Here is a 7,332-nt window from a genome sequence, read left to right as displayed (position 1 = left end):
CGTTAGTCAAACCTATCACGTGTTCTCCCTTTAGAAGCTTGTGAAGGTTCTTCATCCCCACATGTGCTAAGCGGCGATGCCACAGCCAGCCCATGCTAGTCTTAGCTATTAAGCATGCATCTAGACCGGCCTCTTCTTTTGCAAAATCAACTAAATAAAGTTTGCCGTCTAATACACCCTTAAAAGCTAGTGAACCATCACTTCTTCTAAAGACAGACACATCTACATTTGTAAATAGACAGTTATACCCCATGTTGCATAATTGACTAACAGATAGCAAATTATAACCAAGAGACTCAACTAAAAACACATTAGAGATAGAGTGCTCATTAGAAATGGCAATTTTACCTAACCCTTTTACCTTGCCTTGATTCCCATCACCGAAATTTATTGAATCTTGGGAATCCTTATTCTTGACGTAGGAGGTGAACATCTTCTTCTCCCCCGTCATATGGTTTGTGCATCCGCTGTCGATAATCCAGCTTGAACCCCCGGATGCATAAACCTGCAAGGCAAATTTAGGCTTGGGACTTAGGTACCCAACTCTTGTTGGGTCCTACAAGGTTAGTGCAAATATCCTTAGGGACCCAAATGCAAGTTTTATCACCCTTGCATTTTGCCCCTAACTTTCTAGCAATTACCTTTCTATCCTTTTTATAAATTGCAAAGGAAGCATTCAAAGCATGATATATTGTAGAAGGCTCATTAACTTTCCTAGGAATATTAACAACATTTCTCCTAGGCATATTATGAACAACATTCCTCCTACCAACTTTTCTATCATGCACAACATGAGAACTAGAAGCAGTCATAGCATAAGAATCATAAGCATGTGAATCAAAAGCATCATATCTTCTAAAAGCATTTCTAGAATTTTTCCTATCATGATACAAAAAGGCATGGTTCTTTTTAACACTAGTAGCCATAGGGGCCTTCCCTTTCTCTTTGGCGGAGATGGGAGCCTTATGGCTTGTCAAGTTCTTGACTTCCCTCTTGAAGCCAAGCCCATCCTTAATTGAGGGGTGTCTACCAATTGTGTAGGCATCCCTTGCAAATTTTAGTTTATCCAAATCACTCTTGCTAGTCTTAAGTTGGGCATTAAGACTAGCTACTTCATCATTTAATTTAGAAATGCACTCTAGGTGTTCACTACAAGCATCAACATTAAAGTCTTTACACCTAGTGCAAATCACAACATGTTCTACACAAGATGTTAATTTACTAGATTTTTCTAGCTTAGCATTTAAATCATCATTTTTGCTCTTTAAACTAGCAATTGAATCATGACATGTAGACAACTCACAAGAAAGCATTTCATTTCTCTTAATCTCTAATGCAAGTGATTTTTGTGCTTCTACAAATTTGTCATGTTCTTCATACAGCAAATCCTCTTGCTTTTCTAAAAGCCTATTCTTATCATTCAAGGCTTCAATTAATTCATTTATTTTGTCTACCTTGGTTCTGTCTAGGCCCTTAAATAAGTATGAATAGTCTATGTCATCATCATCACTAGACTCATCCTCACTAGAAGAAGCATAAGTAGAGTTTCGAGTACTTACTTTCTTCTCCTTTGCCATGAGGCAAGTGTGACGCTCGTTGGGGAAGAGAGATGACTTGTTGAAGGCGGTGGCGGCGAGTCCTTCATTGTCGGAGTCGGAGGAGCAATCCGAATCCCACTCCTTTCCGATATGTGCCTCGCCCTTGGCCTTCTTGTAATTCTTCTTCTTTTCCCTCTTGTTCCCCTGTTCCTGGTCACTATCGTTATCGGGGCAGTTAGCGATAAAATGACCAATCTTACTGCACTTGAAGCATGAGTGCTTCCCTTTTGTCTTGGTCTTGCTTGGCTGCCCCTTGTGACCTTTTAGCACCGTCTTGAAGCGTTTGATGATGAGAGCCATCTCTTCATCATTAAGTCCGGCTGCCTCAATTTGTGCCACCTTGCTAGGTAGCGCCTCCTTGCTTCTTGTTGCTTTGAGAGCAAGAGGTTGCGACTCGTTGATTGGTCCATTCAAGGCGTCGTCTACGTACCTTGCTTCCTTAATCATCATTCGCCCGCTGACGAATTTTCCTAGGACTTCTTCGGGCGACATTTTGGTGTACATGGGATTCTCACGAATATTATTCACCAAATGAGGATCAAGAATGGTAAAGGACCTTAGCAATAGTCGGACGACGTCATGGTCCGTCCATCGCGTGCTTCCATAACTCCTTATTTTGTTGATAAGGGTCTTGAGCCGGTTGTATGTTTGGGTTGGCTCCTCGCCCCTTATCATTGCAAACCTTCCAAGCTCGCCCTCCACCAACTCCATTTTAGTGAGCATGGTGATGTTGTTCCCCTCGTGAGAAATCTTGAGGGTGTCCCATATCTGCTTGGCATTGTCCAAGCCGCTCACCTTATTGTACTCGTCCCTGCACAAAGAGGCTAGCAACACAGTAGTAGCTTGTGCATTTTTATGAATTTGTTCGTTAATAAACATAGGGCTATCCGAGCTATCAAATTTCATTCCACTCTCTACAATCTCCCATATGCTTGGATGGAGAGAGAATAAATGGCTACGCATTTTGTGACTCCAAAATCCGTAGTCCTCCCCATCAAAGTGTGGAGGTTTGCCAAGAGGAATGGAAAGCAAATGCGAATTCGAACTATGTGGAATACGAGAATAATCAAATGAAAAGTTCGAATTGACCGTCTTCCTGTAGTCGTTGTCGTCGTCCTTGTGGGAAGAAGTAGACTCGTCGCTGTCGTAGTAGACGATCTCCTTGATACGTCTTGTCTTCTTCTTCTTCCCATCTTTACGTCTGTGGCCCGAGCCGGAGTCGTTGGATTTGTCATCTTTTGGCTCGTTGACGAAGGACTCCTTTTCCTTGTCGTTGATCACGATTCCCTTCCCCTTAGGATCCATCTCTTCGGGCGGTTAGTCCCTTTCTTGAAGAGAACTGCTCTGATACCAATTGAGAGCACCTAGAGGGGGGTGAATAGGTGATCCTGTAAACTTCAAAACTTAAGCCACAAAACTTTGATTAAGTGTTAGCACAGTTAATGCCAAGTGGCTAGAGAGAAGATCTTGCACAATATGGTAATCACAAGGAGTTTCAACACAGAGAAGACACAGTGATTTATCCCGTGGTTCGGCCAAGTACAAAACTTGCCTACTCCACGTTGTGGCGTCCCAACGGACGAGAGTTGCACTCAACTCCTCTCAAGTGATCCAATGATCAACTTGAATACCACAGTGTTATGCTTTCCTTTCAATTTCCCGTTTGCGAGGAATCTCCACAACTTGGAGTCTCTCGCCCTTACACTTGAGATTCACAAAGAAATACGGAGTAAGGGAGGGAAGCAACACACACAAATCCACAGCAAAATGCGCACACACACGACCAAGAATCGAGCTCAAAAGACTATCTCAAAGTTCTCACAAGAACGGAGCTCGAATCACTTAGAATGACAAACGAATGCGCAAAGAATGAGTGTGGATGATCAAGAATGCTCTTAGGTTGCTTGGTGTCTTCCTCCATGCGCCTAGGGGTCCCTTTTATAGCCCCAAGGCAGCTAGGAGCCGTTGAGAACAAAACTGGAAGGCCATCCTTGCCTTCTGTCATCGGGCGCACCGGACAGTCCGGTGCACACCGGACACTGTCCGGTGCCCGATTTATTTCCTTAAACAGCGCAGCCGACCGTTGCCGACCGTTGCAGATCTGGCGCACCGGACAGTCCGGTGCACACCGGACAGTCCGGTGCTTCCTTCCGACCGTTGGCCAGACCACGTGTCGCGCGCAGATTCCGCGGCCGACCGTTGGCTCACCGGACAGTCCGGTGCACACCGGACAGTCCGGTGAATTTTAGCCGTACGCCGTCGGCAAATTCCCGAGAGCGGCGTCTTTAGGTCGAGGCAGCCTGGCGCACCGGACACTGTCCGGTGCACCACCGGACAGTCCGGTGCCCCAGACCGAAACAGCCTGTTGGCTGTACACAGCCAACAATCTCCTTTTCTTCTTCTCTCTGTTTCTAACACTTAGATAAATATATTAGTACACAAAACCAATGTACTAAGACTTAGAAACATACCTTTGCTCTTGATTTGCACTTTGTTCATCCATTGCATAAATTCACATTTTAAGCACTTGAGTTGGCACTCAATCACCAAAATACTTAGAAATGGCCCAAGGGCACATTTCCCTTTCATCTACATCAAGTAGGCTCCCTATCGACGCCTCCAAGCTCGACAATAAGGAAATGACGCTCATCATTAAGAGCTTCCGCCAAATCCTCAAGCAAAGGAGGGGGAAGGATTATAAACCCCGCTCCAAGAAAGTGTGCTACAAGTGTGGTAAGCCCGATTATTTTATTGCTAAATGTCCATTATCAAGCGATAGTGACAGGGGCGACGACAAGAAGGGAAGGAGAAAGGAAAAGAAGTACTATAAGAAGAAGGACGGTGATGCACACGTGTGTCGGGAATGGGACTCCGATGAGAGCTCCACCGACTCCTTCTCTGATGAGGACACCGCCAACATCGCCGTCACCAAGGGCCTCCTCTTCCCCAATGTCGGCCACAAGTGCCTCATGGCAAAGGACGGCAAAAAGAAGAAGGTAAAATCTAGAGCCTCCACTAAATATACGACATCTAGTGATGAGGGTAGCTCTAGTGATGAAGAAGATGATTTGCTTGCTCTTTTTGCCAACTTAAACATGCAACAAAAAGAAAAATTGAATGAATTGATAGGTGCCATTCATGAGAAGGATGAACTCTTGGATAGCCAAGAGGAATTCCTTATTAAGAAAAACAAAAAGCATGTTAAAGTTAAAAATGTGTATGCTTAGGAAGTAGAGAAAAATGAAAATTTATCTAAAGAGCTTAGCATTTGCCATGACACTATCTCTAACCTTAGAACTGAGAATGCCAAATTACTTACTAAGGTTGAGAAGTTAAATGTTTTTGATGATTCTCTTGTCAATCTTAAAAATGATAATGCTAGTTTAATTGCTAAGATTGACAAATTGAATAAATCAATTTCTAGCCTTAATATTGAAAATGATAAATTAATTGCTAAGTCTAAGGATTTAAATGTTTGCAATGATTCTATTTCCTGTCTTAGAAATGAGAATGCTACTTTATATGCTAAGACAGAGGAATTAAGATCTTGCAAACCCTCTACTTCTACTGTTGAACATATTTATATTTGCACTAGATGTAGAGATGTTAATGTTGATGTTATCCATGATCACCTAGCCTTAATTAAACAACAAAATGATCACATAGCTCAACTTACTGCTAAAATCAATGAGCATGAAATAGAAAATGAAAAATTCAAATTTGCTAGAAGCATGCTCTATAATGGGAGACGCCCTGGCATTAAGGATGGCATTGGTTTCCAACAGGGAAGCAATGTAAGGCTTAATGCCCCTAAGAGATTGTCCAATTTTGTTAAGGGCAAAGCTCCCATGGCTCAAGATAACGAGGGTTACATTTTATATCCTGCTGGTTATCCTGAGCATAAGATTAGGAGAATTCATGCTAAGAAGTCTCATTATATTTCCCATCATGCTTTTATGTATAAGAATGAGGCATCAAGCTCTAGGCATTCCACTCACATTAAAATGCCTAAAAAGAAAACTCCTACTACATCAAATGAACCCAATGTTTCATTTAAAACTTTTGATGCTTCTTATGTTTTGACTAACAAATCCAGCAAAGTAGTTGTCAAATATGTTGGGGGCAAACACAAGGGCTCCAAGACTTGTGTTTGGGTACCCAAGGTGCTTGTTTCTAATGTGAAAGGACCCAAGACCATTTGGGTACCTAAGAACAAGGCCTAAACTTGTTTTGTAGGTTTATGCATCCGGGGGCTCAAGTTGGATAATTGATAGCGGGTGCACAAACCACATGACAGGGGAGAAAATGATGTTCTCCTCATACGAGAAAAATGAAGATCCCTAAAGAGCTATTACATTCAGGGATGGAAATCAAGGTTTGGTCAAAGAACTTGGTAAAATAGCGATATCACCTGACCATTCCATTTCCAATGTTTTTCTTGTAGATTCTTTAGATTATAACTTGCTTTCAGTTTCTCAATTATGCAAAATGGGTTACAACTGTCTTTTTACGGATTTAGGTGTTACTGTCTTTAGAAGAAGTGATGATTCAGTAGCATTTAAGGGAGTATTAGAGGGTCAGCTATACTTAGTTGACTTTAATAGAGCTGAACTCGATACTTGCTTAATTGCTAAGACTAATATGGGTTGGCTCTGGCATCGCCGACTAGCCCATGTTGGGATAAAGAATCTTCACAAGCTTCTAAAGGGAGAACACATTTTGGGACTAACAAATGTTCATTTTGAGAAAGACAGGGTTTGTAGCACATGTCAAGCAGGGAAGCAAGTTGGCATCCATCATCCACACAAGAACATCATGACGACCGACAGGCCGCTTGAGCTACTCCACATGGATTTATTCGGCCCGATTGCTTACATAAGCATCGGCGGGAGTAAGTATTGTCTTGTAATTGTGGATGATTATTCTCGCTTCACTTGGGTGTTCTTTTTGCAGGAAAAATCACAAACCCAAGAGACTTTAAAGGGGTTCTTGAGATGGGCTCAAAATGAGTTTGGATTAAGGATCAAGAAAATAAGAAGCGGCAACGGGATGAAGTTCAAGAACTCTCAAATTGAAGGCTTTCTTGAGGAGGAGGGCATCAAGCATGAGTTCTCTTCTCCCTACACACCTCAGCAAAATGGTGTAGTGGAGAGGAAGAATAGAACTCTATTGGACATGGCGAGGACCATGCTTGATGAGTACAAGACTCCGGATCGGTTTTAGGCTGAGGCAATTAACACCGCCTGCTACTCCATCAACCGGCTTTTCCTTTCACCAAATCCTCAAGAAGACATCATATGAACTCCTAACTGGTAAAAAGCCCAATGTTTCATATTTTAGAGTCTTTGGTAGCAAATGTTTTATTCTTGTTAAAAGAGGTAGAAAATCTAAATTTGCTCCTAAGGCTGTAGAAGGCTTTTTACTTGGTTATGATTCAAACACAAGGGCATATAGAGTCTTAAACAAATCCACATGATTAGTTGAGGTTTCTTGTGACATTATGTTTGATGAGACTAATGGCTCCCAAGTGGAGCAAGTTGATATTGATGAGCTAGATGATGAAGAGACTCCATGCGTCGCGCTAAGAAACATGTCCATTGGGGATGTGTGCCCTAAGGAATCCAAAGAGCCCACTCAAGCTTAAGATCAATCATCATCTTCCATGCAAGCATCTCCACCAACCCAAGATGAGGATCAAGCTCAAGATGATGGAAATAAATATCAAGAGGATGAG

Source organism: Zea mays, chromosome 3 (genome assembly GCF_902167145.1).
Source record: "Zea mays cultivar B73 chromosome 3, Zm-B73-REFERENCE-NAM-5.0, whole genome shotgun sequence".
NCBI classification, from domain to species: Eukaryota; Viridiplantae; Streptophyta; class Magnoliopsida; order Poales; family Poaceae; genus Zea; species Zea mays.
The sequence above is the reverse complement of the archived record's forward strand: the minus strand, read 5'-3'. Positions refer to the sequence as shown.